Here is a 10,215-nt window from a genome sequence, read left to right on the forward strand (position 1 = left end):
CATGCAATCAACAGCCGTATAACCGAGGCTCGCGAGGAGAGGCCTCTCTTTCCCTTTCCGCTCGCCTTCTTCGCCTCGTTCGCCCGGTTATATATTCCTAGAAGCGAATAATTTCATTCATACAAACGGCCTGTATGCTCCGGCTGGCACGACTGCTATTGTTACTACCGAATAACCAGCGACCGTACACCCTTCTCGCGCCGTCACGTCGCTCGCTATATTTACCCGCTTCTCTGTTACGTCCGCGACACGGCTGCAACGAAATCGTTCGAGTGCACCGACCGATTCGAGTTTCGTGATCGCAATTATTAGCTGTTGGACATGGTACGATGCGAAATCGTTGGACGTTTTGTGCGATCGAAGATACATATGCTCACGAAATTATTCGAACATTTATAGACACAATTTACGAATAGGTACGTTTGACTGCCAGTGTACGAAATTGCTCGATGCATGTTAATGAAGTCGATCGTAAGAATTCAACGTCTCAAATTGTCAGAAATTAATTTGCAAAGTCCGTGTAACCAAACGCGAATGCACGTTAAAATCAACGAAGAAGCATGGCTGCCTAACGCTGCTCGATGCTAGGCGTTGGGAATTCAGTTCACCGTTCTAACGAAGTTGTTTTTAAGCAAGCGCTCCGGCAACTTTTTAGAACGACACGGATCCGGACAAGTATGGAGTTTGTCGGAGACAGCGCAATATCGGCGGCGTACAATTTCCTCCGTGCTAAAGAATCTCCTTAGCAGTAGATCCGCGGGGACGACGCTCACGCGTCAACCTAGATTCTGTGAGCTGCGTCGTTTTGTTTCAAAGTTTCGAGCAGACAGCCGCTTGACATCGTCCCGGCGAGCTGAGCTCCACACCCGCCGGGGATAACGTCCCAGGCTTTCCTTATTCTCTTAATTTTCTTCCGTCCCCGAGGAACCACCCTTTCCAACCACCCCCTTTCCTTACTCCACCCTTTTCGCCCAGGGTTCTCCTTACTTTCCCTGTGTTTCTTGCCGCGGATTTAGATACACCCCTGGTTGGCTGGTCGTTTTACGCCGGCTGGGCGGCGGCCATAAGCAAAACACTTGTCGCCGGGAGTCACGACTGCGCGAGTTCTAATTTCATTGCGGAAAGTTGTCGCTTGAATAATTAAAACACGTTGAAAACACGCGAGTTTTTCCGCCTGATTTGCATAAGAAGCGGCGACGAGACGTCGCTACGCTCTCGCGCGTACTTCCCTCTACTTTTGTATATACGTATATACCATGGATATTTACATCTATGTACGATGCTTGTGTATTTTGATGTTCTTCTTGGATGGAAAGAGGGGAGAAGGGAGAAAAGGGAGAAAGAGAGAGATAGAGAGAGAGAGAGAGAGAGAGAGCACGGCGTGAAATTAACTGGTTCTCCACCCACGCGCCATTCAAATTGCACGAATCAGCCTGCCTTCGTCCCAGCTGCGGGCTCTGATCCTGCTGCAATGCTGTTGCAACGCGGTTTAAACAACTCCGATCGCGTTTCTGCGGATGATACATCCTCGTCTCTGTGCTCGGTCCAATGAAATCTCTTAACATCTTTATATTCAGTAGTGAGTGACTGCCACGTAATTGACTGCTGCGTATACGTATATCAATATCCAGATATCCTGCCAATCTTTAGAAACCAAATAATTATAAGAAGGGAAATATGCTTCCCTCTCGATTTTCCTATCTTACCCACATCTTCCCTCGAAGAAATCAATCAACAGTTCCTGCAACTCACCCTCGTGACGTCTCTAATCCAACATCCATCCCTTGTCAATTTTCGGTAGCAAACACGCCGGGCAATTCTCACCTCGCGGCTGGAAATTCTAATCGCGTGGCGGGTTCCCGCTTCACCACTCTGCGCCCGACTTTCCGGCACAATGGAAACGATTAGGATCAGAGAAGGCTGGATGCAGGCCCACCGGAGGAGCAATCGCCGGTCAGTAGCCAGTCTATCAGCCATCTCGGGGCATAAATATGTAGCGCACGAACGCATTAGCCGGCCGGATATCGTGCGTGCGAGAACCAGGCAGCAACAGCAGCAGCGGTAGCACGTAGGACGTGGTGTGCCGGTGCAACGCGCACGTGTGATGGTAATGCATTGGCCTGGTGTACCGTGCAGGATCTCGCCTGTAGGTGTGCAGTGGGCCGGCCAGGAGATAGCCGAAATAATCCCGCGTGATGGATTACCCTGCCTAAGCGCTAAGTGGAATGAATAGAAAATTAAATTGTGTTTATTGTCGGGGGTAATTGGCCATCTGTGACTCTACTCGTCCCTTCAGATTTTTCTCGCCTCGTCCTCCGTCTCTGGGATCTGGCTACTGGTCTCTCGTTTGTGCCTCTGCTGGAACGTGGGTGTAGCACGCGTGAACGATGTTACCCTTACAGTGATGGATCGGATTTTCAGTGTTTAGGGGTTTGGAACGCTAAAGATGGGAAAGTAATGCAAGATGGTATTTTTTCCTTTAACAAATTCGTGTTTTCTATCGTATTACTTTATTGTTTCATTAAGGCTATGGATCTATGATCGAAAGAATCGATGAAAAACAGATCTCTCTGTTATGTATCGAAAAAAAAATTCGATAGAGAAGGTTGCGACCTTGAAATCGAGGTAGCTGTAAACTACCGAATAATCGCTAATTTCAATAAACTCCGCAAACTCGAGGCTGGCTTATCTCGATCAGAGCGTAGACCGAGCCATGGAAAGCCCCTTCGATTCAATTCCCGGTCACCGGGCTTATGGCGAGGGTCCCTGCCGCAAGCGAATTCTTATCGCGTTTAATTATGTCCCCGCGGAAAGTGCACGCTATGATCCCCACCAGTTAGATGAGTCAATGAGCGTTAAATGTGCGCAGCATACCTCTGACTATGGCGTTGCAACGACCAAGCTAGGCCAATAGAAGTGCCTCTAGGTCGTTATAAATGGCACAGTTGGCCGATGTGGCCATTAGATAATCAACGAAGATTATTGAAAACACGGTCGACTATAATGCATCGATAGATCTGGTACTTATCTGCACAAACAGCTGGAGAGCTTGCACCTCAGTCTGGTTTTCGAAACTTTCCCATGTCTTCTTAATTAATTACTTCGACTAATCGTTCGTGCGACCACACTGGCAATTAATTTTCTATTTGCAGCTAATTCGAATTAGTAGACTATCGATGTTTATGCAAATTCCTATGTCTATAAACACAATTAAAAAGCAGATGTTAACTAAAAATTTGCTTCATCTAGTAAATATTATAACGGATATTCTACTTTGGATATCTCGTATATTCTTGCATTTTTGCATCTTTAAGTTTCCCATAGATGCAGGCAAATTCCTCAGTTTATTAATTAGCATCGCAGTGAATGTTTGGTTTCTTGCAAAGCAAATAGTAATTAAATTCTCGACAAAGTACGTTTGGTCAGCTTGAAAGAGAGAGAATGAAGCTAGATTCGTTTCCGTTATATTATCTTTAGCACGGCAGAGTGAAAGCCAGTTTCTGCGCAAAACTCCATGCAACGTATCAAGACCGTCGTTTAATTACATTTAGCTCATTGTTCCACGAATGGATAAGCGAACACGTGGTAAAAGTAGCTGCTTGTACGTCAACCATTCGACATTCGACCTACGTTAATCAATGACGTCGAGTCCGCGGTACAAACTACCTGAATACTTATGTAAATATATAAGTGTTCGCTACCGATTGCAACTGCGGCAGAGATTTTGCGAAATCTTTCTCGTGACTGCTTTTTCTTCGTTTTTCTAAACCACCCACGCAAGAAATAAGGGGAATAAGTTAGCGTGAATGTGGCTGATAATAACGCTTCTACACTGATTTCAACGAGTACATGGGGTAATAACCGTAAATCTTCTCTTACGTGCTCTTGGAAGGTTATAATGGTGATCGCAAAGTGAAAGAGCAGCGGAACAAGAAATTGATCTTGACGAGATATAAATGTTTCAAAGAATTTTTAAGTACGCGTAATATCACAGAACGCTATTCGCTCGAACGACTCACTTTCTCCAATTTAATCTCCATCTTCGAATAGATCCAAACTAACTCTCAACTTTTCTCAATCTCGCTTCGCAAACGAATCGTTGAGTGCATTGAATAATTATGCAGGAGGCTTGTTAACACGGACCAGAAGAGCAACGCACGATTATTCGTTTCGTTGGCTGGCGAATGGCTGGTCGAGGAATATATAATTACGCAGTATCTGACGCGCGTCATTCGCGCTGTTCCCTAGTGAGGATATTTCGATCTTGTAGGCCGGTGTGTTACGAGCCCAGTGTTATCCGGACGGACAGGGCAGTTTGCTACGAAACCGTCGCTAACAGCTTTTTAAGTAAGTAATAATCTGTTGCTCGGTCCCGAACAGAGGTGAACACACTCGGCTGAGCGATAGGAGGACGGTTAAGCGGCGACCCGCCATAGCCGCCAATCAACCTCATTAAAGCCACGAAACGCATTAGCTTATCGCCGTGCGGTGGCCTGGGTACCTACTTTACCAGTAGCCACCTAATATACACCTAAAGTCCGCCACCCTCCTTTCCCAGAGACGTGGACAGACCAGCTTTCTCAGTTCTTCGTCTACGATCGTCTCCTCGTACAGTTTTCATTTCGATCTCCTCGTTGCTAAATTTTTCACTCTTCTGCGCGTCGTCGTTATCTTGTCAGGTTGTAAAATTATGAATATGTTGCGAGTAGACCGCGGACTACTTTTATAGTTTATACATTTATAGGAAATTTAAGGATGCAAGAATGCACAAATTACGAGCCATGTACTTAAAAGATGTATACACAGGCACGCTGGAATGTTTCGACACTTATAGATACCTTTTATGAATATATTATGTGTATCGGTGTATATAAAATATCAAAATATCGTGAGTATTTATACAGGGTGGTTGGTAACTGATGGTACAAGCGAAAAGGGGGTGATTCTACGCGAAAAAAGAAGCCGAAAATATAGAATAAAAATTTGTCGTTTGAGGCTTTGTTTTCGAGAAAATCGACTTCGAATTTTCACTCGGTACGCGTGCACTTTATCACGTCTCGTTATAACGGATCTCATCGTTCGTAGATCGTTGTCTGGATGAATATTATCGCAGTTTAAGCTTGTTTTTGCCGTAACGGAAAATTAGGAATACATAATGAAATAATATGAAGTAATCATAAAGTAATCATTGATTTAATATGGCTCTATAAATAAAAGTCAAGCGGAGTTAAGTCAGGAGAGCGTGGTGGCCAAGCTATTGTTCCAGCACGCCCAATCCAGCCTTGGTAATGTTGGTTTAAAAAATCTCTCACATGACGACTAAAATGTGGCGATGCACCGTCGTGTTGAAAAATTAAACTTCTAGTTCTAGTTCTCAGCGGTACATCTAATAATTCCGGCAGTTTGTTTTACAAGAAATCGAAATATGTTGCTGACGTTACATTTCCTTCGAAAAAATATGGCCCAATAATTAGATGTTCGATTATGTCAGCCCAGACGTTTACGTTCCATCTTACTTGAAAATGTGTTTCAAGAATATAAAGATCCGCAAACTGTAGCAGTTATGAGAATGTAATAAAATGGAGGAAATGTTAGTTGAAATAGATTAGCATAAGTGGGTGAATATTTCCAAGAACTATTAATTTTATTATCGGCCGTGCGAGTCTAGTTCTAAATTTAACTCAGTATCAGGGGCTATAAATAAGAGAAAGGCATTTTGTAAGCAAAATAGTCCAAGTTACAGATAAGTAGCGGAGTTTTTCCATTTTTTTGATAGTTGTTTCCAGGTTTGCCGGGCAAAACGCGATAAATTGTAGGAAAACCAGATAAATACGAGACGCTGTTGCACCACGGGTGACCCTAATACGATCGCTAACGGGATTGCCGACAGCTTTCGTCCTCGCTTTTCCGCGAGTCGTTCGATTGGTTTCTGTGCCGGTCTAATTAGAGTGTATGAAGCCGACGCTTTCGTAATTGCCCGGTGTGTCCTCTATCGATGGCTAATTCCGGGCCTCGGGGGATGAGCCGTAAGCCGCGTCGCTCGAAATCCGATGACATGTTCGACCGGCTTACGAAACCGTCGGTTTTCGAGCAAATTAATAGACCGACCAAGGAAAATATTGTCGATTTACCTTCTGCTCGTTGCAACTATAAAAACGATCGGAATACAAACAATTGACGAATCACCCAGTATGTCTTCAATCTCGATGATAGACATCGTTGTATCAAAAAGTTTGAAAACGATTCTTCAATACTTGCGTCTTACTATTCTTCTTGGAATTTAAATGACATCGCGTTAGGTACGAAACATTTCGATCAACACTCGATGAGGCTCATCTTATACGTCATTCAAACTAATGAAAACACTCGGGAACAACCGGTACTTTCATCGTGCACGATCTACCAAAACTAACAGTCGAGGCCAGCATCCACGTCAGGCGGTCGATTTAACTTCCTTTTTAACATATCCGCGATATAACAAAACACTTGCTTAAAAGTAATTACCAAGGAAAATTCAAACATCTCGGCTGGTACAATTGCCCGCAGGCAATCGTTCAAAGGTGTTTACGGAGGGCGGAGATACCGAGTTCGCGATTAAACGTTCGTCGCTTTCGGAGCGATGGTAACGAGCCAGCGGACTCGTATAATCAGCCAGCCATGTCCAGCCTGATGAGTCCATCCACGACGGTTTGGAGCCGGCCCATGCACGTATCACGCGCGTACCGCAACAGGCTGCGCGCGAGCGCACCAACGCTAGCCCACAACCCATTAATATCCATTTTCCATTCGAATGGAAAAGGAGCAAAAGGCTAAAAGCAAGCCATCATTTATCTCGACTTTATAGCTCCTCCCGCATTAATACCAATTGTGTTTCACACGCCGTTCCTCCGTAGCTTTGGTCCGCGTTCACGCTCTCACGCGATTCGCCGCACCCCATCTGAAGAACGAGTTTGCCTCGACCATGCGTTCCGCAATTTTGTCATTTTTTTTTTTTTTTTGTAGAGTAGACCACGAGATAACGTGTACGTTTAATTGCTCACTTTTCTGCAGCAATCGAGTCAAGGTGACTCGTACGAGACGACGAAGTATTTTGCAAATCTTGAATATTCGAGTCATAAAAGAACCGAAATCTAAGTAACAGAAAAATGTCCTCGATAAATTACTCGCGATCACTGTCAGATTACGACTCACAGGCAATGTCACGACAGCATCCTTCATATTCCGTACCCGCTGCACGAGGACATTTTTCATCGTTCGACAGGCTCCATGAGCTTTTTCTTTTCATCGTTGTTGATATAGCCAGAGTTCGGTAGTAACGAGTAAACATAAACGTAGCGGCAACCAGAAGATAATAGGCGCTGGCCGGCCTCCCGGGTGCCGTTAATCATCGGGGGTGAGGCCTGATACACGCGGATACGTCACGACGCGAGACCACAGGGATACGACGCTGCCATCACGTGGGATGGGTGAGAGAGCCGGGAGGTTATGGCGTTAGATGGTCAGTTCCAAGGGAAACGGAAGTGACCGCACGCCAGCCCAATAGGCATCCCGCGGGGCTTGCTGATGGACGTTGGCTACCGGTCGTTTCTTCCTCCGTCTTGCCTTCGCCTCTGAGCTTCCACAGCTTAATTAATCACTACAAATCGCGTTCGAGTTGAACGCGCGTGTCTATTCATGCGGTTGTTTCGCCCTCTTGATTTAATTATCGAGGCCTTGGTTGATTATCTCGTTGACCGCTTCATCGGGAGCGGACTTTAGACCGGGACTGTTTATGGTCGAACCCGTTCCAGACCGCCTTCTGCGCTTTTGTGCGTTCCTGAGCAAACAGAGAAGCCTATGGTAATGTCGGTTTATCCCATTACAAAGTCTGGTAATAACTTTGCGTTTCACTTAAGAACTCTGTCAAAATAATTCGGGTTAGAGGAAGTTTCAAGCAGTTCTAATAAAAGTGCGCTTTCAGAATAAAATTTTACTCGTAATGGCTTAAATTAATCATATCTTAAATCAATTATTTACGATCTTAGAAATGATGTTGAAACAGTTCTCTTTACTTTTCATATTCTTGGTATATTCTTGTCAATACTGGTCTTGACCGTATGATTTTGAAATGGCTCAAGTAACGTTCTATAATCTTGAAATTATAATTCCAACGGTTTCTAGAGAACAAGCAGGGTTCGAACAGGACAGATGTTACCTCTTACTCGAATGTACCGATGACGAACGGTACACCGGTTGTTTATCTTCACGAATACGCAATTATTTTCGTATTTCGGTAGTGGGATACTTCCGTGAGCGCATGCTGTGAGAATAACTTCAGGCACACGCGGCCCGATGACAGTTCAACATGTGACGGGAGCATGGAAAACCCATCGATTCCATTCGATCCACAGATAAGAATACCCCTGGAAAAACAATGTGGTTCCACAGAACCGAACCGTTACCATTTTTCCGGTAATTACAGCCAACTGTATTACGACTAAGTGGAGAATCATTGGAAATACGATCGCTCGATTTTTCCCAGAAATCGCAAGAAGTTTCTGTTGAAGTTGCAGTAAGAAGTTCCAGAAAACGCGTTAGTCGTTGCATTCTGTCGCGCGAAAGTTTTTCCGCAGAATGGTCAGCAGCTGCGTCGCAAAGTGCTCGCAGGTCATGCAGGGACAAGGTAAAAGGGCGTGAAATTAAATATCAGATGTTGACAAATTGCGAGGAGGCGTCGCGGCAACGGATATTAATGACGCGCAGTAGAAAAACCGCGTAAACCCGCTCCGCCCTCTCTTTCTTCGGCTTACAGCTGCGGATGAAGAGAAACGATGCGGTCGTCAACCACCTCCCCATGGCCGGCGGACTTCTTCCATCTCGTCCACGGGTTTACATCGTCAGGGGAAAGAGGTAGGGATGGCTCGCGTTATCAACCGCCTCGCAGCTGGATATCCGCGCTAACTCGATGTAAAGATCGTGCCTCGTAGCTCGCCCGTCCCGCGAAAAGATGCTGCTCCTCGTCACGGTGCACCATGTAAATTATCGGTTACGTTCTGTTTCCAGCCAACTTGAACACGCGCTAGTGAATCAGATCCCCTGTGACGACTCTATTATCTCAGATCGCTTCTTCGTGATTGTTAATTCGTTGTGTAAATCAGAACGGTGGTTACTGCGAAGGAACGTTATTAGCAAGAAAATTGAATTACTTGTCAATGTAACGTGTTTCACCGATCGTCTAGAATGTTTCGTCATAATCTTTTTCTTAAATATCGTCGGCCGAAGATCAGCCAGATTCATGGTTCGTTTCACGGTCGAAATAGACGGCACAAAAGGACCCTACTAACCTCCAAACCTTTCTCAAACACTCTCCTCCAAAAATACCAGCTCGAAGAGAACATCGACCGAGCGAAAGAATTTCGTCGATTCGGGGTGAGTTTCGATTTTTCGGATCCTTCGGTTAACACGCTTGGTAAAGTACTTAGACGATACATGCGACGCGCTTGTCGAAGAGGAGGCCAGAAGAACGAAGGAGAAGCCTGGTAAAGGATAAAGGGGAGAAAAAGACACGGAGGATGGAGGGGTGAACGCGAGGACGGAGGTGGAGGTCGAAAGAAGTCTCCATCAATAACGTACGTCCGCGCCTTGAGACGTGGAAGACCGCAAGATTAATCACCCTTCTTCTCTCGCTTTCTTGCCTACGTTTATACCCGTACGCACGACAATCGGGAGGAGCTCTCGACCACCTCTTCGAACAAACGTGGCCGCGGCTCGTTCGAAACTTATCCTCCTTTTCTCGCTTTTTATCGGGGAGCCCCGTTTCTCTTCTTCCCTCGGTTTTCTTCGCATTCCTTGGCTCGCTCGGCCGCGACTTCGCGTTCGTCGGCAACGAATAAGGAGCGTTTTCAAGCACGGCCACCGACACCCGCTACGCTTTTTGCGCATACGCTCCGACGGATCGGGACCTTGTACGATGCTTAATTGCGAAAATATAAATGACCCTGTGAATAATCGTACGCCGACGTGCAATTATCGACGACTTCGATCGGAGCTCTTTGTCTCAGCGATTTCTACGCGATTGTGGTTGAATAAACGATGATACGCTCGGTCGACGAAGTTCAACGTTGAACTTTTAGCTTAGCTGCCTTTTTGATACAAGGTGTAAAGACCAGAACGAGGGGAAGATCTTTTCAAATATATCGAACAAACGGTTCAAATTTGTATGCTACGTTATTTTTA

This window comes from Bombus vosnesenskii, unplaced genomic scaffold, assembly GCF_011952255.1.
Source record: "Bombus vosnesenskii isolate JDL3184/JDL3185 unplaced genomic scaffold, Bvos_JDL3184-5_v1.1 scf7180000013314, whole genome shotgun sequence".
In the NCBI taxonomy this organism is placed as follows: Eukaryota; Metazoa; Arthropoda; class Insecta; order Hymenoptera; family Apidae; genus Bombus; species Bombus vosnesenskii.